Source organism: Sceloporus undulatus, chromosome 4 (genome assembly GCF_019175285.1).
Source record: "Sceloporus undulatus isolate JIND9_A2432 ecotype Alabama chromosome 4, SceUnd_v1.1, whole genome shotgun sequence".
Classification (NCBI taxonomy): Eukaryota; Metazoa; Chordata; class Lepidosauria; order Squamata; family Phrynosomatidae; genus Sceloporus; species Sceloporus undulatus.
This window is the reverse complement of record NC_056525.1, coordinates 77,701,138-77,728,722: the sequence shown is the minus strand read 5'-3', so window position 1 is coordinate 77,728,722 and position 27,585 is coordinate 77,701,138.

The following is a 27,585-nucleotide window of genomic DNA, read 5'->3' as shown; positions in this document are numbered from 1 at the left end:
TAAAGACTCATTTTTCCAAGCTTTGCTCAGAAGTGTCAGGGCTGGTGATATGTGAAAGAGCTGACAGATTAAGGAAAATCCAAATAGCAGAGTCATCATTAATTGAAAGCCTTTGATTATTTTACCAAAGATGATGAAATACTTACAATCACCCTATGCGACCTTCAGTTTCAGTCTTCTCTACTTAAAAAAAATTGATGAACTACAAGCAGAATCAAATGTTAAATGAAAGAAATAATTTGTTCTTGTGATTCTATGTAAACTACTGGGTCGTTTTTGTTGGTTATGCTTCATTGAGTGTCCTAATGGGGATGCTCCTTTTTCACAAAGTCTTTCATAGCTATTTAAGTTCTGACCTGAAAATGGGGAGAAGAGATCAAAGTCTGAGAAAAGTTACTTTTTAAACTACAGAGTTTCCTTTTTGTTTTCCTTGGATCCCCCAGACACCATAGTCAAGAGGCTGAAGGATGGTTGAGTATTGCATTTGTAGGAACTTGTCCAAGGAAGCCCTTCTGCTTTCAGGTCTTGAAAATTTTATTATTTCTGGACTATAATCCCCCCAAATCCTCCTTCCAGGTAATATGCCCAAGCTCTGGGACAGATAAATCTGGCATCACAGAGTAACACATGGAAGTGTAACTACAGAAGTCAAGAAGTCTGCTCAGAGAGTGCACCAGTTCTACCATCTTTGCCTTGGACTTCATGTGCCATTGACTGATCAGCTATTCACACTAAACACAGACATCTCTGTGTGTCCTGCAAAACAAAGCATTTGATTAGACTGCCTTTGCCAGTTGGAAAATTATAAAGAAAGGGCAGTGGATAAGACTGGCTGACCTTCAAGTCAGATGTTAACAGCTTTGGACAAGTGTGGGATTTTTACACCCCTATCTGAAGCAAAATCTGATGTTTTGTGCCCTAACTGTGAACAGGTCATCCTTAAAGCTCTGAACATCCTAGGCAAAAAAAGAAAGAAAGAAAATGAAAAAAAGAAAGGGCCCTGGGGGGAATTGTACCGGTCCTAATCCCTTCTGCCATTCTGCATATTCATGAAACATTGTCATAACACATCAGGCAGTTCAGTTGGACAAAAGATCTGTCGGCACTCCCCCCTCCCCATTCCTCTGATGAGCCACGAGACAAATGCTGAGTAAACACTTAGAAACCATTCATTGGGCCATTCTCATACCGATGAGAAAGGCCCGGGTCTTTCTTGCAGACCCAGAGCTGCTCAACCTAATAAAGTACGGCCCACGGCCTGTGAAAAGAGTAGCCTATGAATGTTGAAAACATGGATTATCTCGTTGCACTTTCCTTGTAGCCAACAGTGCTTACATTTGGAAGTGCACTTGGTCTGACACGCAATTACAAAAAGGAGGGGTGGGTGGCACTGGTGATGGAGGTGGCAGACTGAGCTTGGAAATATTACTCTGGGGGCTACAACCCCCAGAATCTCCCAGCTAGCATGGCTGCTTGAGCTGTCTAGAGGATTTGGGGGAGTATAGTTCCCAAAAAGGACATTTCCAAGCTCGGACAGCAGGAGCAGGGGCAATATTTGGGAAACTGTACGTATAATATCATCGTTAATCCTTCCCCAGCAAGGAATAGGCCTCCTCTTGCCAATATGGAGCTGCCCAGGATTTGTTTTAGGAAGAACTTTGGGAAGCATTGGCCAAATGTCAGAATGGCCTCCTAAACACATAACCTGCAGGGTGCTTTATAAAATTTTGAACATTCTTAATTGTGGTTTGTCTTCCCAAGCATCTTTTGAGGCTGACCACTTTTATAAAGTGGAAACTAAAGAATAGAGGTCAAATTGTGAAGATCATGGAGGGAAATCCCTTGCAGAGGTAAAATTTAAATTCTAGTCACTCTAAACCCAGCCAAAATTCTCCTAATATTTTTCTTCATATATGAGTCCGAATTAGGTCACAGATTCAGAAATCTAGTTAATTCTAGAATTTAGGGAAGTTACATACTTGGACTACAACTCCCAGAATGTCCTAGAACTCCTGGCTGGGGATTTCTGAGAGTTGTTATTATAATTTTTACAAATAATCTTTGCTAATTCAGTCTTCTAATCTCTGCTTAATTTAAGAAGATCCCCTATTTTACATTACTTTTGTTCCAGGTCTTAAGTGGGCACAGTGTGGCCCTCCTGTTGTTGTTGGACTGCAGGTGCCATCAGCCCTAGCCAACATGGGCAATGGTGACAAATGTTGGCATTTGAAATACAACAACATCTGGAAGCCCACATTTTCCCTGTGCCTGATGTCGGAGCTAACAACCTACTATGCATGTCATAAAGCCCTACAAATTTATGTGTGTGTTAAAGAAAAATAGTTGATGGAGAGAGAAATTTACTGCAAGGAAATATGGCTAAAGACCCTTTCCTAAAATTGCTCTTTTTTTGTTATAAAAAGCAGCATAGCATCAGCACATTCATATTCCACAGGCACTTAGTCCCTTATATGCTCACATTACACCATATGACTAGGGATGCCCCTACACTGTAGAAATAATGCAGTTTGATGCCACCTTAAGTGCTATAGGTCCATCGTATGGGATCTTGGAATTTGTTATTTGCAAGATGTTTAGCCTTCTCTGCCAAATAGGGCTGGTGCTCACAAAACTACAGAACCCAGGATTCTGTAGGATGGAGGCATGGCAGTTAAAGTGATGTCAAACTGCATTATTTCTACAGTGTAGATGCACCCCTAGGCCTAAAAGAGCAATTGTCTTAATGTCCCATTGCTTGGCTATTTGTGGTGAGATTTTGCTCTCTCATAGCACAGTTCTTTCTGAAATTATTTTAGTTTCAGAGGCAGTTTATCTGAAGTATTCAAGAACACTATGTCAGAAACACAAGCCCATATCCCTGTTTGACATTAATCAATTCAATTTTTCTTAGGAGGAATATGCTGTAGACAGCAACATAGACTGGGCAAAGCTCATAGCAATCAAGCATAAGTAAAAGGGATGTGCGTGAGATGCAGGTGAATTCCAAATTCAGAATTATTAGCAAGGTTGCTTAAGATAGACGGAATGTGGAATCCAACAACACCAGGAGAGCCACAGGTTCCCCATCCCAGCTGAAAAAGCATTTTTATGAACAAGACTTACAGCACAATCCTACATAGGCCTGCTCAGAAGTAAGCACCATTGCATTCAAAGGGATTTATTCCTACACATGTGGAAAGAGGCTTGCCATTTTAAATTGCTTTGTGATAGGAATTTAAAGAACCTACATTGGTCTACAGTTTAACCCTGAAGTCTAATATTTGCAATTTTATGCATGCAAGCAGCATCCTGTTAAATATTTTCAAATAGTGTGTAGAAAATCCTTCTCAAAACTGGAGACCTTCTATGTGCCACGACCAACTGAATGTTCAGCAGGTGGGTCCAAGAGAGAACACATTTGTGATTATGACACTTAGGGGCTCAACAGACCATCCCTAAAGGGTGGGCTGGAGCTGCCCGTTTTTGTCCGGACGGAGGCCGGAGCAGCCAAACCACACACCCTCCCTCCTCAGCAAAAAGAACCCACCAAAAGTGGGTTCTTTTTGCTGCATGCGGTGGGTATCATGAGTGCGCCATTGATGCATCATGCGTCGATGATGCAAGCATGGCAGCACGACGTGCGGATGCTGCACCATGCTTGCGTCATCATGGCGGCCCCTGTGTGGACAGGAAGCCATCATGATGCTGCCGCCACCACGTACTAGAGTTCAGAACCATAAGGTTGCTCTGCAATCCCAAGCCCTAATTTTGGCCTGAGGCTGGTGCTTTGCACCACTCTGTACCAGGCCTTGATATCTAACATCTCAAGTAGGGTAACATCTATCCTCAACATGTTTTACTCTAAGCTAAGCAATCAGTGGACTTCCTTTTTCCAAGCACTACTGAAAGAGATGGGATTGTTACTGTTTCCTCTTTTTTACACAGTTTTCAGTCTATTTTAATTGTATTGTAATATCATTTGAATGCTACTGTGTAAAGGCCGGATCAGAGCTATGGCATAAGGCTGCTGCAGCCCCAATCCAGCTAGGAAAGGGGCGGCATCCCACTGCCCCTTCAGGGCGGTCTGTCGAGCTCCTCGTTTTATTTTTTTCTCTATTTCTTTTTTATTTTATTTTTAAACCTTAAACTGTATTCCCGTAACTCTGGAATGGCATTAAGAATAAAATGTAAATTTAAAATTTAAAAACCCAAAAGACACACAGGATAGGACATAGGTCAGGGTTGAGGGGGAATATGGAAGAGAGTACAATGGCAGAAACAGCCCAGTCGCTCAGTTGCAGAAATGTGTGATAAAGGCTGAATTCAAACTGGTGTGTTTGCATTTTCGTTAACTAACACAACTGTGGCAAGAACACGACTAATGGTAATGTTCTTTGAAAAATAAATAAGCCAACAACATCAATGCATAACAAATTGTAGCAGATGAGAGAAGGTTCAGGGCATTTTTTAAAAATGTTACTGGGTGTCCATTCTACCATTTGAGAGGTTCATGAGTGGAGGCTGTTCTCCTCTATACAATCCTGACATTCAGATTGTGTTGAAAGTGTTTTCCCATCTCTTCTTTTTTTTAAAGGAAGAGGTCAATACAGAACTAGAACAGAACAGAACATTAAGATCCTAGAAATTTTGTTATCCTGTCCATCACTAGAGAATAGATGAATTAAAAAGAAGAAAAATTGCTAGAGTGCTTATCAAAACTTATAAAAGTTGGCTAAAAACACAAGTGATCTTGTTTATTCACCAATATGTGTACTGTTTTCATAACAAAAATCATATCCATGTTTTACTATTTTGCTGTTTTATTTTTCCCGTGTTAAACTTATTGTTTTGCATTGTTTGAAAAATCTTTATACTTTCTTCCCCACCTTCAGTCCCTATATAGGAAAATAAATTAATTAATTAATTAATTAATTAATTAAAAGGGGGGGGGGGAAATCAAACAAAAAGGACCCCACAACTGACCTGGGATTGTGTGAGAGAGAGATATTTGTGAATTGTTTTTATTTTTGGTTTGGAGTAACATGCAGAAAACATTGAAACAAGGGTGGTAATCAACATGGTTCACATATTTAACTGGGTATCCAAAAGCTAAAAACTTTAAAAATGCCTTGGAGAGGTTAGCTGGCACTTCTGACTTTATAATATGTTATATAAGGAGACCTACTCACATCTTCACAGACCACTAATGTATCCGAGAAAACATTGCTCACAGTTCTGTCCCCTAATACTAGAGCTGAAAGGAACTTGGACCCTCCCCAGGAATCCTGGCTCCCACAGCTTTGAGCCAGATAGGACAGAGAGGCTCATAAGGATAATAAGCAAACCATCCAGTCAGCCACTGCAGTGCACTAAAGTTGCAGCTCTCCCTGTAGAGCCATTAGTAGCATTAGCAACCATTGTTGTTTGCTCAAGAGAAGTGGAGTTTTCTTAAATTCAATTGTCTGACTGTGAAGGAAAATAACATCCAAGTGGAGAGAGTTGCATTAAACACACACTTTTTACACAATGGTGTATCCCACCTCCTCTCCCTAAGGCTACCGACGCTTGAAATGATAATATTTATTTTCTTAAATAAATATCCAAATGGTGGGCTTCTATCTTCCGTAAAGGTAAACCAAAGCTTGAAGCGGAAGGCTTATTTCCTAGCCTGGAACATGAAATACTTGTGGCTGTAAAAGATACTTGGCCTTACAGTCAAACTACTGATGTTTTCATAAGAGTTTATCACACAGGGGAAAATGGGAGTTTAAACAATGATTAAGCCATGAAAACCATGGAATTGACATTAAAATGTACTTAAAATGACATTAATGCAAGTGCCGTTATCCCATGAAGAACCAGGGAATAACCAGGCAAGAAACAGCAAAAAGTCATTCACAAGAAAATTCTGTGAATGAGTTACTGTTGTTTCTTGCTTGCTTATTCACAGGATAATGGCACTTTAATCACATTTTGTCTCAATGTCATGTACAGATTGCCCCTAAGGGGCAGCAGGATCAGGGCCATGGCAACCTCGCACCGTGGCCCCAATCTGGCCTCTGCAGCTCCTTTTTGCGCCCTCTGTGTGGCTCTATGGTACTGTTTCAGTGCTGCATCATTTTGATGCTGCCGGAGGTGCGTCATGATGGTGGCACGCACCATCATAGTGCCATGGGGTGGAGTTACAGCAAGCATTGTCAGGATGCTGAGCCCTGACTCCACCCACAGACCGGCACAAAGTGCCAGTCTGTACAGGCCCTCAGCGTCTCTCAGGATATCTGACATGGGAGACTGGGATTTTTCATCCTAATGTGCCAAGGACTAGTACCATATTTGTTCTCACTGATTACAACTGTTTATTTCTTTTCTGGATATTCACCATGAGTCAGCAGCTGATGGCTCACAGATGCACACCAGTCCCTTGACCACCACTTTGAGTAGTAATCTAAATGGAATAAACACATCACTCCTTATTCACCTTTTCCAACTGAGAGCGGTAACTCATGTTTAAGGAGTCAACTGTGAACAGCATACATGTTGGAAGAGGAATGAAAAAAATTACCTTTGTGCAGTCAATGACAAAATTTAATTGAACATGTTGACAGAACCCATGCTTTAGGTCAAACTTTTCAAACCTAGCAGTCTCCAGATGCCTTGCAGTACAAATCTCATAATCCTGAGTCATCACTCAGATGGAGGGATTTGTATTCTAATTCTTTCTCATCCACTGAGAAAGGGTACTTGATAATTTTAAAAACAGCATATTTCCAAGAGTCCAGTAACAAAATGCTGGCTGGCACTATGGGATAACTGTTAACAAGCATAAGTGCCATTCTCTGTAAATCCCATTATTTCTTTTTAAAATTTACAATTTAATTAACTGACAAATTATTTAACACCAAGACAAAATAACCTTACCTACAACCAATTATCCCCGCTACTAACAATAAATGTTAAATAATTAATTTTTAAACCTAGCATTCCAACCTCTGAATGAGTAACATGACAACTTCATTAATGTTACTATACTTTGGCATCTGATTTAAGCATCTTTGATTTTAAACCATTTTTTTCCACTGTGAGTTTTGTGCTTTGGCCTTTATTCAAAGTGAACTAATGTACAGACCATAGAAATGGATTTTCTGTTTGTGGATACTCTCTGTGGTTTTCACTCAGGAAAATTGATTTAGGTGCAAAAATGCAGATTAAGAATATAATGCAATTGGAAAGGGCATGGGTGGTCTTTCCATTAGGCAGAAGGAGACAACCACTTCAGCCGGTAGATTTTAGGTGTCACAAAATTGCAGCAAACTGTAAGTCAAGTACTTGGGTATAGACACACTGCACAATGATAGCAGTTTGATACCACTTCAGTTGCCATGGTTACATCCTAGGGGATCCTGGGATTTGTTGAGCTAATTAGATGATAGCAAGTTACCCTGGAAAGAGAGGGACTGGGGATCAAATTATGTAATCAGGCATTCAAATGGGGGAAAGGACCTCCACTTTCTAGATTAGAAAATAATTCTGTATCTTTCACCAAACTACAAATATCAAGATTCCATATGATGGCGTCAAGGCACTTAGAATGGTATCAAGTTGCAATAATTGTACAGGTGGATACTTTATGTGGCTATTATTTTTTTATTTGCAGAGGTGAAGAGTGATACTTCTGGGAATTTCTGCCTCGTATGCTAAAATAACATGGCTCACTTGGGAATACTATATATAGGAGGGGATTTGTTGTCTTGCAAACTGCAAGGGTATTGGTTGGTACCTGGAAAGAGCTGAACATCTCCATCCCCAGCTGTTGTGATTCTAAAACTCAACACAAGGTGATCTGACCATGACAAGAGAGTAAAATTTCCCACTCCAAGACCACTACCTCCCTTTCCAATTGAGAAAACCAAGTCAAGAGTGTTTGCTGCTACATGGGATGAATCAAGGACATGTTAGAACATCCCAATGGCAGCCATAAAGTCTTGATTCAAGCATCTTAAAATGTATATTGAGGACCCCAAAGACTAACATATTGGGGGATTCTTGGCACAAAATCTGAGGCAAAGAAATGTGTCTCAGTCTCTGTTGATATTTCCAATGGAAGCTTAATTGGAATCAACTTGTTTCAATACATCACTCTACCATTAATTATTCCATTAGTCTATGACTGATGTGAGCCCATCCAACCATTGCTCTCAAGGACCTATAACTGAGACCAAATGGATATTATTATCCTTCAACTCAACTTGATCTCTGATACCTGAGCAAACATTTACCGCATGAGCCTTAATAGACATGGGCATGTCTGCTGTCTCTCAGGTGGATCTTGGATAAACAAGGTCAGCTAATCTCACATGCTCAAGTAAAATGCTGTCAGTCAACCCAGAAGGTCTTGTTCCAGGGTCAACTATGTTCTAAAGGCTTTCCAGGCTGAGTTTGACATGTCAGTCTCCTGACTTGCAAAAAAGCATTGTTTTCTCACATCAGTGTCAGATATCTAACATTTGGGATTAGTTGTCAAGTTCCATAATATGTTGTTTTTATTATTTTTTAAAATGTACAATAAAGCAAACAAATAAGTTGAGGTCATGCCACTCACCACACAGACAAAAACAAATGCTGATTATATATTTTGTTCCAATAACACATTAAGTAGTTGCTATGCTGGGTGAAAGACAGGATATAAATAAAATGAAATAAATAATAAATAGTTCTAGGAACAAGTGCTTACGATACAATCTGTTGGTAACCTTCTCAGATGTAAATCCTGTTGGAGTAATGAGAATCACCTGGCCCTCCAGATATTATTGGCCTACAATTCCCATCAGCCTCAGCTAATACAGTCCAAAGGGAGGAATGCTGGGAGTTAAAGTCTAACATTTGGAAGGCTGCATGATCCCAAACCACATCAAATTGAGTTAAGTGATATTTTCATTTAAATGGGTGTAGGACTGCATGCCTAGTACACATGATGTTTTCCTTTCTTGCCCCAGCAAAGAGTTCTGTGGCTATAGGTTTAAATGTACTAATTGTACCAGCCATTATTCTTAACATCTTGTTGGTTCTGCCATTGGCAAGCTAATTTTCTTCTTGAAATGATTCTGAGATCAGTTGTTATTGTTCATAATTGATTTTGAACAATCTTCTAATTAAATTACAACTGGTATATCAGAAGATTTAATGGCAATCTATAGGTAGGGAGGGTGGATAATGATATAGTCATGCCTATAAAAGCCAGTGTGATGTAATAATTTGCATGCTCAACTGGACACTCAACTATGGAAACACCTTGGGTTACCCTGGGAAAGTCACACTCCCTCAGCCTCAAATGAAGACAATGGCAAACCTCTTCCTAATAAACCTTGCCAAGAAAACCCAATAATAGGTCTGAGTCAATGTGAAGGTACCTAAATAATAATAATAATAACAACAACAATAATAAAAACCTATTTCCTTTCAATACTTAATGACTAGTCAAGAACTAGGTGTGTCAGTTGCATGGATTACAAACAGTAGCTCCCCAGCAAGAATCTCATTCCATTCACCTTCTTAACATAGGTATTGCATCTATTCAGGTCTTAAAAACTTTACTTTTCTCCACTACAGCTCCCAGAATCCTCCAACCAGTCTGGCCAGTGGATCTATCTAAATTTTGTACACGGTTTACTGTGATCCAGGGTTGCCCCCCCCCCCCATCCCATGTTTTCATCAGGTGCTGTCTGTGATATGAATTACTCATATCAAAAATAAGAGTAGAACTCAAGAAGAAAACACAACCAGTCATCATACTAAAATATGATCAATATCTCAACAGAATTTATTGACAATATAAGGAACAGATTTGTGCTACTAAGCATAATTTACAGAGCACCAGCTGAACTATGGTCTGAAGGCAAAGACATAATAAAAAAAAAAAAGAATGCAGGCAGACACTTTCAATAGACAAGAAGAAAGAGAAGAAACCATGGACGACAGATAAAATGCTACAGGCAATAATGGAAAGAAGAGAAACAAAATAAAAGGGAGACAGGGACAAACTAAGAACCATGAATGCAATAGTACAATGTCTAGTGTGTAAAGCAAAGAAAACTACTACAATGACCAGTGCAGAGAAATGGAAGACAACAACAAAAAGGGAAGAACAAGAGATCTATTCCACCAGATCCGGGAAATTAAAGAAAAATTCAAAACAAGGACAGGGACACTGACAATAAAGATAACATAATTCAAGATCAGGAATGAATAAAAAGATGTTGGATGCAATATACAGAAAACTTATATAAAAGAAATGAAAAAAATGACAAAATTTAAAAACAAAAAAATAGGGAGTAGTCAGAAGTTCACTTCTGGTTTTGCAAAACAGGGCAAGTGTGTGTGTGTGTGTGTGTGTGTGTGTAAAACACAGAACATATTAAATATTATACAACCTTAAAAATTTGGGGGGAGGCCTGTCGCCTATTTATAAGGGGCATTGCAGTTGCTGCAGACTTCCAGGATAGACAGTTTAAAAAAAAGGATTCTGGGGAGTCTAAGGAGTTCAGGTTGCCAAAATAGCCATAGAGGTCCACATGTGGCCCCTGGACTCCATTTTACCCATCCCTCTGCTATATAAAGCATATGGAGTGACATTTTGCCAGCATACTTATATGCAAAACGCCCTGTGCACCTCTGTGGTTAGTCACCAGCCATTTGGGTGTGGGCTGCGGGACAACACTGACATGGTGTCCACCAGCCACTGCACTGTCCATTACATGCCACATGCAAGGAACTACTGGAAACCTCCTGACACAATGTTGTAAAAAGTAGATCAGTTAGCCTAATCCCAGGTTATACCAGTGTGAAGCTCCAAGAAGATTCTGGCCAAATAATAATAATAATAATAATAATAATAATAATAATAATTTATAGCCCGCCTTTTCATGGGGAATCAAGGCAGGTTACAACATCTAAAAACAGTGTACTACATATCAAATCTAATTAAAATTAATCCCCCGCCCAACTGCCCATCCCTGATTATAAAACTAAATTAAATTATTTACCATATAAAAACATTGTGATGATAAGATCAACAAAGTTGGGGGGAAAATATAAGAAGGACTCTATAATAGGAGGGAATAAGCTGCATCATGCTCAGAGAGGGGAGGCTAGCTTGGAAAAGCCTGCCGGAAGAGATCCATCTTAACGGACTTTTAAAAGGCTGCCAGGGTGGTAATGTGGCGGATCTCCTCTGACAAGTTGTTCCATAGCTTTGGCGCAGCAGTGGAGAAAGCTCTCTGGGAAACTGTGGACAATCTGGATTTTTTAGACTGAAGTAAATTCTTCCCAGAGGACCATAAAGGGCAGGGCGGACAATAAGGGAGAAGGCGCTCCTGTAAGTAGTCAGGACCCAAGCCATGTAAGGCTTTAAAGGTAATAACCAACATCTTGTACTGTGCCCAGAAACTAATAGATAGCCAATGGAGGGATTTCAAGACAGGTGTTATATGATCAATTCTTGAAGAACCTGCAACCAGCCTGGCTGCCATATTTTGTACCAATTAAAGTTTCCGAACTTGGCATGAGGGTAGCCCAATGTAGAACGCGTTACAGAAGTTGAGACAAGAGGTTACCAGTGCATGTACTACAGTTTCAAGGTCTCCCAGCTCCAGCTGGCATATCAGCTGAAGCTGATAACACGTGCTCCTGACCGTTGCACGCACCTGTGCTGCCAGCTGAAACGACGAATCAAGGAGCACCCCTCAGCTATGGACAGAGTCCTTCAGGGGAAGTGTGACCCCCATCGAGAACTAGTTGACATATCTCCATTCCCAGATTTGGGGTCGCTATAGCAAGTACCCCCGTCTTACCTGGATTCAATTTGAGTCGGTTTTCCCTCATCCAGTCCATTGCCGCCTCAAGACAGGCATCCAGAGGAGAGATGCCATCCTTAGTCATTGCATCAGTCCGAGACATAGAGAAATATATTTGGGTGTCATCAGCGTACTGATAACACCCCGCCCCCTGTCTCCGGATAATCTCACCCAGCGGCTTCATGTAAATGTTAAACAGCATGGGAGACAGGATGGTGCCCTGAGGGACACCAGATTTTAGCTCTCTTTTAGAAGAGCAACTGTCTCCCAGCATCACCATCTGGAATCTGTCTGAGATATTTCTGTTTAAATAATAGTAATTCCAAATTTGCATCTCTAAATAAGTATCGTTGTTGTTGTTGTTGTTGTTGTTGCTGTGTGCCTTCAAGTTGTTTCCAACTTATGGTGACCTTAAACTGAATCTGTCATGCAGCTTTCTTGGCAAGTTTCTTCAGAGAGGGTTTGCTTTTGCCATCCTTTCAGGCTGGGAGAGTGTGACTTGCCCTGGATCAGTGGACAAGCCAGCCTTCGAACACTGGTCTTCAGTGTTCAAACCACTACACCATGCTGGCTCTGTAAATAAGTATCGGCAGATTCTATTCAAATCTGTATACAGTAATCTTTTGCACCTATTTATAGGTGATGTAGTTCCTCTGAAGATTTGTAGCTGGCCCCTCTGCTAAACATGCCTGATTAATGCTAGACTAGGACTCTAGGAGACCAAGGTTCAAATCTCTATTCAGCCATGAAAACCTGCTGGGTGACCTTGGGAAAGTCAAAGTCTCTCAGCCTCAGAGAAAGGCAAAACTTACTTTGAAGAAATCCTGCAAAGAAAACTATTCAGTGGGATCATCATAAGTCAGAGCTGAATTGATGGCACATAACAACAGCAAACTGTATATGGGTACTACTTCTGCAAACCTATTTACAAAATGATTCAATATAAAATTAAAACGGCAATATCAAAGCCAGTTTTTAAAAAATCAAATAGTTAGAAAGCAAAACAAGCAAGCAAATAAATCAACACAACAGTGGATAGTATCTAAAGACATTGTCCTCATTAGCAAAAGGATACTTCAGTGCCTTAGCCAGCAATCATATTTTGCAACATGTGCAGACTCACTTTTCTGTTTTGTTCTGTTTCTGTTCAAATAAGCTTCTCGTCAGAAACTTGTTTGACAGAATCATTACAAGCAGAAGTTCATGAAACACAGTAAAAGGAGCCCACCATAAAAGAGAGGGATGACCTAATGCTTAGCATCTTACCCCTTTCCCTCCCTTTTTATTAAGCAAAAGAGACGACAAGTATTGAGGCAGACTTAAAAGATTCGAAGATGTGATGACAGGTCTTATTCTGGAGAAGAAAAGAGTGAGGTGATGGGATTTTGTTCCAGACTAAATCTTTATGGCAGGTAAGTCTTCAATATGTAAAGGTCAGAAGCACAGAGCAGTTCATTTTAGAATAATAAAAAGCTTTTGACTTTATTAGGCTTTTACAACCTCTTTCTTCTTCCTAGAGAGACAACTAGAGGGCTTTGATTTCTTTCTTTTCTGTTTTTAATGGAATTTGGCTTGCAGAAACATGTAGTTCCCTATTTGAGATGTTGAAGCAATTTTTCATTAGGGACACATTTTCAATTATGTAGCAAATATTTGGACTCACCCAAAAATGTATAAATACATTTTAAAAGATGGAGATCTGCACAGAACAGAGCTAAGCAGTAGTCTCAGAGATGCTGCTGGGGTTTTGTACAAGAGCAAATTTCATATACACAAGAATTTTATACAGAACTGATACCCTGTCGTTCCATCAATGTCTCCAAGGCTGCATCCACACTGTAGAAATAATCCAGTTTGACTTCACTTTAACCATTCGGCTCAAAGCTATGGAATTCTGGGAACTGTAGTGGCACCAGAGCTCTCAGCCAGAAAAGGCTAAATGTCTCACAAAACTCCAGTTCCCAGGATTCCATAGAATTCAGCCATGGCAATTAAAGTGCTGTCAAACTGGATTATTTCTGCAGTGTGGATGCAGCCCAAGAGTCTTTTCATAAAACAAAAATTAAAATTAAAGGCCAAAACACACAAAAAACAGTCTTTTGCAATTTTAAAATATTTCAGTTGGAGCTGGCATCCTATTCCATGAATACCACAGGCTATACAAGTTGAAAGCCAGAATGGTTTACCAGGTTCAAATCCCCACTTGGCCGTAGAAACTCACTGGAGGTGATCTGACCATGACAAGGGAGAACTGCTAACTCCATGTATTTTTGGGTAGTACAGAGGCATGATGAATGGAGAGAGATGGGGACAGATGGGGAGGATACATTATTGAAGAATCTATAGGAGAGGCGTTCAGCAACTCTGTAAATATTATTACACTGGATCAATTTGAGTCGGTGAGTACCAAGGATGCAGACAAGCTCCTTGGTAGTGTGAAGAAGACGACCTGCTCACTCGATCCTTGCCTGTCTTGGCTGGCTGTCCAGGGGGGAGATGCAACTAAGGTGCTATTAAGGCACATAATCAATGTATCTTTTAGGGAAGGCCATTTTCCATCTAGTCTAAAAGAGGCAGTGGTTAAACCATTTTTTAAAAAGCCTTCCTGACCCCCTGGACAAAAACAACTACAGGGCGGTCTCACTTTTGACATTCTTAAGCAAGGTGATTGAGAAAGCAGTCATAATTCAACTCCAAGCAGTCTTGGAGGAAACTGATTATCTAAATCCATTTCAAACTGGATTTAGGACAGGATACAGAGTTGAGACTGCCATGGTAGCCTTAGTCGATGATCTCCGTCTGGGAATCGACAGGGGAAGTGTGACTCTGTTGGTGCTCTTGGAACTCTCAAAAGACTTCGATACCATAGACCATGGTATCCTTCTGGAATGCTTGGCAGAGTTGGGAATCGGGGGCACTGCATTGCAGTGGTTCTGTTACTATTTCTCAGGCAGATTCCAGATGGTGATGCTGGGAGACAACTGCTCTTCTAAAAGAGAGCTAAAATCTGGCATCGCTCAGGGCGCCATACTGTCTCCTATGCTATTTAACATTTACATGAAGCCACTGGGTGAGATCATCCGGAGATATGAGGCGGGGTATTATCAATATACTGATGATATCCAGATATGTTTCTCTATGTCTCAGACTGTTGCAATGACTAAGGACAGCATCTCTTTTCTGAATGAATGTCTTAAGGTGGTAATGGATTGGATGAGGGAAAACAGACTCAAACTGAATCTGGATAAGATGGAGGTACTTGCTATAGGGACCCCTAATCCGGGAATGGAGATAGGTCATCCAGTTGTGAATGGGGTCACAGTTCCCCTGAAGGACTGAGTTCACAGCTTGTGGGTGCTTCTGGACTCATCTCTCCAGCTGACAGCACAGATAGTCACGACGGAGAAAGACCTGTTATCAGCTCCGGCTGATACTCCAGTTGTGATCCTTCCTGGAGCTGGGCAACCTAGAAACAGTGGTACACGCGCTGGTAACCTCTTGACTTGACTTCTGCAATGCACTCTTCATGGGGCTACCCCTGTGCCAAGTTTGGAAACTTGAACTGGTGCAAAACATGGCAGCCAGGTTGGTCGCAGGTACATCTAGAACCAACCATATAACACCTGAGATAAAATCACTCCATTGGCTGCCAACTAATAATAATAATAATAATAAATAATAATAAATGATTTATTTATAGCCCGCCCAATCACAAAGGATCCAGGGGGGTTACAACAATAAAAACACATAGAAAATACAATAAAATTAAAAATTTGTCCCTTCCCAATCCCCCATCCCAATAATCAGCATTTAAAAACAATAAAATACAATAGTGCTAAAATTATGGGAAGATTTGGTGGACAGAGCGATGTGAATCACAGTATACAGGGAGAGGAGCTAGGTTGGGAAGGCCTGCCGGAAGAGATTCATCTTAAGAGCCTTCTTAAAGACTGTAAGAGTAGAAATGTGGCGGATCTCCTCCAGCAGATCATTCCATAGCTTCGGAGCAGTAGTGGAAAAAGGCCTTCTGGGTGACTGAAGTTAGTCTAGATCTTTTAGACTAAAGTAAGTTCTTCCCTGAGGACCTTAGTGTGTGGGACAGACAGTACGGAAAAAGGTGTTCCCTTTAGTTTCTGGGCACAGTACAAGGTGTTGGTTATAACCTTTAAAGCCCTATATGGCCTGGGTCCAGACTACTTGTGGGAGCGCCTTCCTCCACATAATCCACCCCGCACACTCAGGTCCTCTGGAAAGAATTTGCTGCAGAAGAAGACCAGATTGGCTGCGGTAACCCAGAGGGCCTTTTCATCTCCACTCCTAGGCTATGGAACAACCTGCTGGAGGAGATCCATCACATTACCACTCTAGAAGCCTTTAAAAAGGCTGTTAAAATGGATCTCTTCTGGCAGGCCTTTCCAGATTAGCCTCCCATCCACTGATATTGATGGCCCCCGTCTACTCCTAGAACGATAGAAGTCTCGCCTCCAATTAACTTCAATTTTAGCTTATTTTTATTTTATTTTCTTTTAATTAGTATTTTATATTGTCATTTATTTTATATTGTTATTATTTTTAGTTTATTATTTTTATGATTGGTAGGGGGGTTGGGGTAGGGGATTAATTAGAAATGTGAATTTTAATTGTATATATTATATTTTATTATTATTCTGTTTATTGTGACCTGCCTCAATCCGCAGGGAGAGGCAGGCTATAAATAAAATATATTATTATATTATATTATAATGGGACTAGAGGTATAGCTTCCAGAAATTGCAGCCCTGTAACAATTGTAGTGGGTGTACCTTAGAGGTGGAAGTTTTATCTTTGCAAAGGTTATAAAATCAACCTTGTGAAACCTTTAAATTCCCATATCACTACAGAAGAGGTACTACCCAAGACTGTATTAAAGAATAAGTATTCTTGATATCAAAATTGCTGCTTTTAATTGTCTCTTTGGCAGCTGTGGTTCAAAACCATAGTGGTTACCACAGAACAGAAATTAATCTAGGAGGCAAAACTGAAGGTCTGAAATTAACACATACTAAATATTGCCTGTAAAGATCTCTGACAGAAGGTCATATACTCCCCTGAAATGAGTCATTTCAACCATTGAAGGCACATTTATTAAGGTCACCTGTGCTGTACCGCTTTAATTAAGGATGCCCTTTCACTAACTTTTAACAAGCATGTCATTCAAACTGTAAATCATCAAATCATTTATTTTCATGCAAAGCTCAGTAAAGTTCGTTTTAGAAAAGGTCTCCACCACCAGCAGCCCCAGCACAATGTCTTTCTCCAGAGAGAAATAAGGAAACACAGCCAGAAACAAAAGTGTTATTGTCTTTATAAGCAACACTGACATTTCAAATAGAAAAAAGAAACTATTCTCTTAAAAAGGAAACTTATCTAATATCATTTTTTTTACTAGAATCCTATTGAAGAACTATGGTAGTATAAAAATAGTTATGTAAACAGTTGTGCTTTCTCGTGGATTGTGTAAATTGGTCTCGAGTGCAGTTAGTCTTCCCATAGACATGAACCCAAACTACTCTCTACTTTTGATGAGGGGTGGTGGGTATGTAGCTAACAGACCTTTGTCCAACAGAGGAGAGCAAGGCCACTGCATGATTGAGTGGATAGCTGCAAGAGTCAGTGTAACTACATTGTGTTACACTGTTGGAGAGCCAGTGTGGTTTAATTGTTTGAGCATTGTACTACGACTCTGGAGACAAGGGTTCGGATCCCAGCTTGGCCATGGAAACCCTCTGGGTGACATTGGGCAAATCATTCTCTCTCAGCTCCAGAGGATGGCAATAGCAACTCCCTTCTGAAGGAACTTGCCAAGAAAATATTATTATACTTTCCCCCCGGGAAAGAACCAGGCTGGCAACAAAGCCACAAGATTCTTGGCACACTTGCCCTTCTGCTGCCTGCACTGCAACCCAGAGAGAGACCTGGGCCAGCAATGAATCCACAAGGTCCATGTTCACCTCTCTGCCACAGTGGGAGGAGGGTCTGTCTGGGTGTCACTCCTTCTCTGGAGTATCACCTGTTGCAGTCCACACACCCCGCACCTACTCAATGACACCACTGCTAACAATGAGGAGGTGCTGTTTCATGAAGTGGCAGCTAATGCCTGGGAGATATCTAAAGTTCTCCCACTTGTTTGTTATCAGACTTCTGATAAGGGGATTGTCTTCTAAATACTACACAGCTAGGGACTGGTGAAACTCTCTCAACACATGCTTGATTAGCAATATAAATGTACATTAGATTTGGATAAAACTGAATTGGGCCCTTTTGGATGGGTTCAGGTGCACTAATATATAAAGTTTTTATGCTATGCTGAAAGTTTGCTATGCTTGAAATATTTTAACTTTAATTCCTTCACAATGGACAAATATGGGCCTAAACATTTTTCCAATTCTGCCAAGAAATTTTAAATGAAAGTTATTGGCACTTTTTCCAATTTTGCCAAGAAATTTTAAATGAAAGTTATTGGCACTTCTATTTTTACAGCTTGCATATACAATTTTTAAAAAATGTAGCACAAAAATGCCTACTTGTCTAGAATCTGATGAATGTAATACCCTTCTAGGCAGATTCCATCCAGTTCTGGCAAAGAGAAAGAGTGACTGCCTCTCCCTGTATTGGATCGAGGTGGGTAACAACAAACAAAAACAATAAAATCAAACATGACTATCAATAGATAAAAGCATAGCAGGACATATTAGATCCTAGTTCTCCAATCTCCCTCCCACCCTAAAATACCATTAAAACAATTCCCAATAAAATGGTTAATAAAATAAATCAAGATCAAAGTCCGGTGGGTACCGCTAAACAAATGGAGAGTGAAAATTCTGAGGAGATCAGTTTGGGAAGGCCTGGCGGAAGACATTCGTTTTTATTGCCTTCTTAAAGGCTTCCAAAGATGTTAGGTGGCAGATCTCTTCTGGCAGGTCATTCCAGATTTTTGGAGCGGCAACAGAATACGTCCTCTGGGAAGTCATCTTCAGTCTAGTTCTCTCTAACTGCAGTAGGTTCTTCCCAGAGGACCTGAGAGTGTGGGAAGGATTGTATGGGAGGAGGCATTCCCAAAGGTAAGCTGGGCACAAGCCATGCATTTAAGATTTTTCAGCAATAGTCAATGGGAGGTATGAACTCCTTGGGTTTCAAACCATGACACATTCAGAGCCAGAAGCATATAAATCAAATAGGGCAATTTTTTTCAAACCAAACACTATAGGATGGTATTTGATATCTTTAGTTGCCAATCAGCAAAAGAAGATCAGTCATGCCCTACTGCACTTGTAACTGTTGCAATCCTACCTAATATTGCACATTAGAGCATACTGTGAATTAAGTTGGCTGTCCCGCTTCTGTGTTACATAAACAGAAAGCACATTTCACTTTTTCACTGTTGAATCCCGTGCCTCAGTTCTGTTCTCAGCATGTTGCCATTTCTTTATTTTCATTTGCCACTGCATGCTTTATTGTTTTTGTTGTCTGCAACTTTAAATATTTAGTTTGTGAAAGGTTTTTTAAACCAAATTCTCTAAACATTCTAATGTTTATCTTGCTTTCCCCGGCTGCATCTGTGCTGCAGAATTAATGCAATTTGATACCAGGTTAATTGCTATGTTTCCATCCTATGGAATCCTGGGATTTGTAGTTTTGTACTATTTCAAAAATACCATGATTCCATGGCACTGAGCCATGGCAGTTAAAGGAATTTCAAGTTGCATTACTTCTACAGTGCAAATTAGAACTAAGATGCCGAAGTCATATTTTTAATTAAGTGCAGCCCCTTGAAACATACTATTTTTTTTGCTGTACTTTTAGGAATGTGTCTAAACAGGGGAAGAAAAATTATATGGCTAAGCAAGATATATTAAGCAAGATTAACCTATAGTCAATGGGAGATATAATAATGACTTAAAATAAATTAAGAAAAGATCATGACTTGAAAATAAATTAATTGGCATTCTGGATATGTTATTCAGTGTAACTACAGCACCTGGATACAGTTCAGTTATAGCTATAAACTAAAGCTGTTTTTGTATTTTTGAGAGGCCTCTGCTCATTCAGTGAACATTTGACCTCCGCTTGCAACCTTTATGTGGGCACAGAACCCAATGAAAGGATGTTTTTCTAACCATCTCCAGAGGCCAGAGAGAATTATCAGAAGCATCACCAGTAGCTTCCCTATAGGCAGAGAGAGCACCCTTATTTTTCTGAAGACCATCTGAGTAACATGTTAGGACACAAATCCCCAGACTGATGCAATATATTTTAAACTGCTGGCTTTTGATCAGGGTGACCAGACATTCTCCTTTTCCAGGACAGGTCCCACATTTCAACATTCTGTCAAGGAGGAATTCCTAATGCCCTCCATCTTGAGTATGACTAATAAGCATGCATTTATATTTATATGAGTGTTTTGAGATTTTATTTGGTAATGTCCTACATTGTCCTTGAATGTCCTACATTTTGTGGTGCCTTGTCCTCTTTTGCTCCTGGTGGCCAGAGTATGAGAAGAGGAATACTTAATAACTTAATAACTCTAACTGGGATTTTATGATTGAATATAATTATCTGCCTTTACTTAAATGTATTCCAGGTTCCTCTGAACAATATTCTGGAATTTATTTATTTATTTATTTATTTATTTATAACCCGCTCTTTTCCCAGCACTGGGACCCAGAGTGGCTTGCAACATTAAAAAGAAATACAATTAAAAACACAGAAAAGTGATATATTAAAACATAATTAAATTGTTACAATATTAACATAATAAAAGAATATAAGAATAAAAAGAATAAAAATACAGTTAAGAAGATAATTTTTTAAAAAACACTTAAAATGATACAAAACCCCAAACCAGTGCTTTAAAAGCCTGCCTACAGCTCTTTGGACCAGTTGCAGTTTTAGAACACTCTTCAAAGGCAGCCCCAAGTAGAGTGAGACCAGGAGTACCTCCAAACTGCAAACCTGCATCTTCAAGGGGAGTGTAACCCCATCTAACACAGGCTGTGTCCCTATTCCCTGATTTGCCTTCTGACTGACCAGGAGCACCTCTGTCTTGTCTGGATTAAGTTTCAATTTGTTTGCCTTCATTCAGTCCATTATTGATGACAGACACTGGTTTAGGATCAGGACAGCCTTCTTGGCTTGAGGTGGAATCCACCTCCTTGGATTGAGGGGGAAAGGAATAATGGATTTGGGTGTCATCTGTATATTGATGGCACCTCATCTCAAAACTCTGAATGACTTCCCCCAGTGGTTTCATGCATATATTAAATAGCATAGGGGACAACACAGAACCTGAGGAACCCCACAGGCCAATGGCCAGGGGGGTCGAGCAGGAGCCCCACAGTACCACCTTCTGAGTTCTGCCATCCAGGAAGGAATGGAGCCACTATAAAAGTCCCTCCAAGTCCCATCCCAGAGAGGTATCCCAGAAGGATACCATGGTCAGTATTGAAAGCTGCTGAGATGTCCAGCAGAACTAACAGGCTCACACTTCCCCCCTCCATAGGTCATCCACCTGCATAGGTCATCCACCAATAGGTTATATTATGTCAAAGAATGCAACATGGGAACATGGGAGATGGTCTTCTTAGTGCCTACCTGGCTCTGTAACTCTCTTCCTAAAGAGGTTAGACTGGCACCCTCCCTATTAATTGTATCTTGTAGATTTTTAACAATGTTTTTTCCACATGTTGTAAACTGCTTTGCGTTCCAGGGTGGGGAAAGGGCAGGATAGAAATAACAAGAAGAAGCCATGGGGGTTTACTGGTATCACCTTCCAAGGACATTTAAGAATGGATAAATCAGGCATGTTTTCAAATAGGTAATCCCACAAGGTAAGGAAAGTTGATGATTACAGACCAGCCAATTTGATGATTACTCTCATTTTCTAAGGAAATCGAGATATATTATCGATACTAAATATTGTTATCTGCTAACAGTTTATATTTTATTAAGCATTTTAAAGATGAGGACATCCTTGAGAAGCCAGATTTGGCCACGGTAGTACATGCCTTGGTTACATCCCATTTGGACTACTGTAATGGGCTCTACATAGGACTGCCTTTGAAAAGTGTTCGGAAAATTCAGCTGGTTCAAAGAGCTGCTACCAGGCTGTTAACAGGTGCCAATGACAGAGCCCATACAACTCCCCTGTTGAAACAGCTTCATTGGCTGCCAGTTTGTTTCCGGGCACAATTCAAGGTACTGGTTATATCCTACAAAGCCCTACATGGCTCAGGTCCACATTATTTGGCAGACCGTTTCTCCTGGTATGAACCTGCCCGGACTCTGAGATCCTCTGGAGAAGCCCTTCTCTCCATCCCAACACCTTCACAAACACGTTTGGTGGGGACATGAGAGAGTGCCTTCTCAGTGGCTGCCCCTAGACTCTGGAACTCCCTGCCCAGGGAGATAAGAATGGCTCCCTCCTTGATGGCTTTCCGACGGCAGGTGAAGACCTACCTGTTCAAACAGGCATTTAAGGAATCACTATAAGAACAGGCAGGAATGTTGGACTAGTTTAATAATTCTGTTTAATGCATGTCATTTATCTATTTATTTTTAAAATGTTTTAATTGTACTTTTTGTTTGTTTTTTTAATTGCTGTGAAGCCGCTCTGAGTCCCAGTCCTGGGAAAAGAGTGGGGGATATATATATATGGCTGACACTATATATATATATATATCTTCTAAACCAGCATTCTACTTAAGCTTTAGTTTAACTTTTTGGGGGAGGGGGAATATTAAATAAACCTCTTAGTGGCCCAGTGTGTGTCAAATTAGCTGTACACCATCTAGAATCCCACCTTCTTCATATAAGCCCATCTCTACACATCTTCAGTCTTTCTAAGCTTTTTTTTTAGCCTGTAGATAGATCCCGAGCATTTACTGTCTCTTGGATTACCTGCCCTTTCCCTTCATATTTACTGCCAAAAACATTCAGGTCTTTCAAGTGTCCAAGACATTTCGTATACATTATCTTGTTGCACTCTTTCTAATAACCATGTAAGGTGTACTAGCACTGCCTGAATATTGCAGACAGAAGCTTAGTCACAGAATATTGTAGACAGAAGCTTAGTCACAGAGACCTTTATTTAAAGCAATGCATGTTTCTAGGGCAATGGCTAGACTCAATGAAGGGATTGGCTATGCCAGCTAGACTGATGAAGCCTAGTCTCCCAAACACTGTGTTAAGGCAGCTCTTTGTTCAGTTAGTCCTGCTGGTTGATGACTGACTTCAGCACTAGATTTGCTCTTATCTGCTGACCCTTATAACAACAAGAAGTAGAATAACCCTCCTCAAGTTGCAGTCTGGAGCCTCAAGGACAGGATATCTTTATGGCAAGAGAGGGCAAATTGTGGCCCTCCAGATCTTATTTGACTACAATTCTAATCTGTCTAGCTGGCATGGCCAGTGGTAAGCAATGATGTGCAGCAACACCTAGAGGATTAGAATATCCATTGCCACTTTAGGAAACAGACCAAAGTACCCAAAGCTGCAACAAAAGCTTTGCCACAAGGAGGGATTTTATATTTTCATAATCACCACCTTGAAGCATCAAGCTGACCACAGAATTTAAAAATTAATTCTGGCTCTGTAGATGCACTAATTAAATGTATTATATTCCGAATGATTAAATCTTAACAATAAAGGGTAGAGCATAGAATTCCAGTCACTCTTTACAAAGCAAGCACTCCTCCTTGTGGCAAAATGCAGCACTGAAAGAAACTACAGCCACCTTTAAAGCTTCACGACATATTAGCACTTTCTTTGACAATGCAACCAGAGGGCAATCTGTTATATCTGTAGTAGCCAAGTATAAGGATCTCCAGGTTCTTTAAGAAGAGAAGGGAAAAGAAAAGGGGATAATCTCATTTCAGGACATGGCAGTTTCACCACAGTAAAAAGTATATCTGTAGTTTTTAAACTTGTGCCCTGCAACTGCTTTTGGCTGAATCTCCAAATAAGTCCAGATCAGGTCACATTGCTCTGAAGCAATTGGGAAATGCAGAACTCTAGCTGCATTAAAACAAGAAGCTGAACAGTGTGTCTTCAACACTACCAGAGAAAGTGCTAGAAAGGAAAGTTGTTGAACTATGGGCAGCTCTAGCTTCCATTGCAAGGCAAAATTCGCCAGTCTCAGTGTTGCGGGGAAGAAGGATGAACTGTCTATATTGAACAGCTTCTTTAAGTACATAGATACATAGATTTTGTGCACTACGTAATCATAGCATTATGATTCCTCTTTGATTGCCACTGCTACCGCCTAAATAATCTTGGAATTTGTAGTTTGGTGAAACACTAGAGGACTCTGGCTGACACTACTAAGTACTACTCTCTAAAATGCAAATCCCAGGATGCCACAGGGTAGATCCATGACAGTTAAAATGGAACTATAATGTTATAATTGTATAGTATGAAAGAGTCCTTATCTTTCTTCAGCCTTCTTTTTCTCCTGTCTTCATCCACCCTTCCTAATAATCTCCCAGTCGTTGTTTTTCTTTTCCCTTATTTCATGAGTTTGCATGCCTGGTTGTGCTGTTGTTCAGTAGTTTAGTGTTAAGCAATGCACTTCTTTATCCCTTGACCCCCTTTCCATTTCAGCCTCATTTCTTTGGATTTCAGTTTCTGATGTTTTATTTTTTCTTCACTTTTTCTCTTGAAATTGTAAGGGACATGAATGACATGAATACACACAAGATGGCAACACAGCCCCAGAAAAGCAACACATATTTCTTTTTTGTATTATTATTATTATTATTGGTGGGTTTTTCAGGCTATGGGGCAATATTGTAGTAGAGTTTATTCCTGACATTTCACCATCTGTGGCTGGCATCTTCAGAGTGCTGACATGGAAGAAAGTGGGGTGTGTGTGTGTGTGTGTACACACACACACACATACACACACACAATGTGGCCCTGGGTAGGAAGGAGTGGCTTTCATGATTGATCTGTGTATTGTTTCTCTTTTGCCAAACCCTTCAGTGGAGTAGTACTATCTTTGGGATTTGCTTAGGGGCCACAACATGATGTCCAAATACTTTTAGGATTGTGCCAACATAAAAGCAGCATGTAATGGCAGAAGTGAACACTTAACTCACTGTACATGTTTTATTGTAAGTTTCATAATTTTTTAAACAAAAGCTTTAAACCCTGGCACTTTGTCTGCAATTTTAATGTGAATCCATATAGATCCTGTTTTAACTTCCTAGTAGACCTCAATGGGAGGCACCAGGGTTTGGATTTGGGATCTGGATCTGGTCATACTAGGTCCACTTTAAAAAAAACCCAAATCCCCAACCCTCCCCCCAGTGATAAAAAGTGATCAACCTTTAAAAAAAGATTAAACACCAAAACATTTAAAACTATCCAATAGGAATATGTTAACATTTCAGGCAGATTAGCACAAGAAATGAATCTTCCTCTAGAGGAGGAGGGGACAGGAGCGATGGTATCTGTCAGTTTGGTATCGGTATCAATAGAGGGGGGAGGCAATTGTGATGAATCTAATGAATCTAACCTAGTCTGGGAATATTCTACTGTCATGATCGTGGTGCCTTCTGTGTGCCTCCAACTGTTCAGGATAGATGTTAGATGAACATCACACACACACACTTCTTGAGATTAGGTAGACTGCTTCTAACACTCATCCCATTCTTCCTTCCATGACTCCTGTTGTGTAATTCCAAACAAAACTAATATGTATTGGAACAAATTAACCTTTGCAGATATAAATAGGAAATGAAACCAAGCCAACAGTACAGTTAAGTAAGTTTATTAAAGAAGAGATAAAAATTTCTAGGCAAAGAAAACAAGAATGCAAAATAGAACATGAAAAATCCTGTACCAGCAATACCAGTCTACTTAAACACTACACTAATTAATCTAGAAGAACATCCAAGTCCCTTGCTGGCATTCCACAGACCATCTCACCTAGGGACAAATTAAAAAAAAAAAGCATTTACAAGGCTTTATACTTTATGATTAGTAACGAAAACAGGCAAAAAGGCATCAGTGACAGCCATTATCTTAGAAAGATAGTAAGTATTCATGGAAGGGCAATCTTTTCCTGACAGACTGATTCATGTGTGTAATGGATGGGAGGGGACAGCATGGTTAGGACCAACTGAGACCATTTTATCAGCCATTTCATGTTTGCCCAATTTTTAGAGCACCAGGAACCCAACGCCACTTCTATCAAATACATGCTGGCAAAAATAATATACCAAGTAAGATTACTAGACTCATATGTTCACAGGCACTGACCTCCTAACTTCATTATAACTGGTGGAGATTGCATGGCAGTGATTCACCAGTTAGTTTCGAACAAAACTTATTGACATATCTCTCAGAAGCCTTTTTTTAAAAAAAGTTTTCTACTCTGTGGAATTATACACTGGTTTATTCATTACTGATAATGAGGAAAAAAGAATTATTGTTCAGACAATACTAACCTAAAATTCAATGTTAATAACATCGTTCTAAAACAGAAACAACTGCATAGCAAGGCGGCTTACATTTACAGTATTCCTGTTCATATCCTTAAAATCTGAACACTGCTCCTCTAGTACAGTGGTGCCTCGGGTTACGAATTTAATTCGTTCCGCGGCTGCTTTCGTAACCCGAAAAGCCTTCGTAAGCCGAAATGCCATAGGCGCTAATGGGGAAAAAGCCGCGGCTCCGCCGCGGCTCCATTTAAAATAGCGCCGGAGTTTTTTCGTAACCCGAAAAAACTTTCGTAACCCGAAACAATAATTCCCTATGGGATTTTTTCGTATCCCGAAAAATTCGTAACCTGGGTATTTCGTATCCCGAGGTACCACTGTACCAATACAAACAGAACTTTTGTTAATGGTTATCTTTATGAAAGGATCTTCTCAAAGACTTTGTTGGTAACTCTCAGTCAGTACTATACTGAAATATATAACAATAGCTAGGATCAGTGGAGCTCACACCAAATTCCAGTTGAGGTTTCCCTACACAGGCAAGTAGGTTGATAGGCAGTAAAAGTCACAATCCAAAGAGGGATTATGTATTGCGTTCTGCACATAAACTGGGGAGTTTTCAGGCTCCATCATCATGCATTTCAGGAAGCACTTTTCTGTACATGTCTTCAAGTCTTTTTGGATTGAGGCCTGAAGTTGATTCCACTAAATTCCTTTTCTTTTTCTTGCTGTGATGGACAACCACTTCAAATGGATTGTACCTCTCCTTGGTAGAGACAAGCTAAAATTTGATTTGTGCCCTACTGGGCTGAAATACCGTAAATGTTATACACAACAGTACCCAATCAAAGTCTTACAGGTGGTCTTTAAAATAAGAGAGAGGAAAATTTAGAGTGGAAGAGGCAAAGGCTACACTAGTGTCTGACTGCTTTCCTTCACCTTCAGAGCCCTCTGCACCATCCCAAACCCTGCTCGGATGGGATTCAGACCCCTGGAAGAGCTTCTGAGGATACAAAAGGGATATTGTCCCCTTCTTTGTTCTGTTGACAGATGACATTCTGTCATGCAATCAGCCTACTGGATCCACAGAGGAAAAAAAGAGGTACTTGGTCCTCTCCAGTGTCTACGCTCTATCACTCACACCCATTCAATTTGCTCCCTGTATGGCAGCAAACATGTTCACCCTTGGAAGGGCCAATGTATTTTGGAAGCTCACTGAAGGGAAATGAAACCTGGGAAGAGGCAATCTGTAGTAGGGA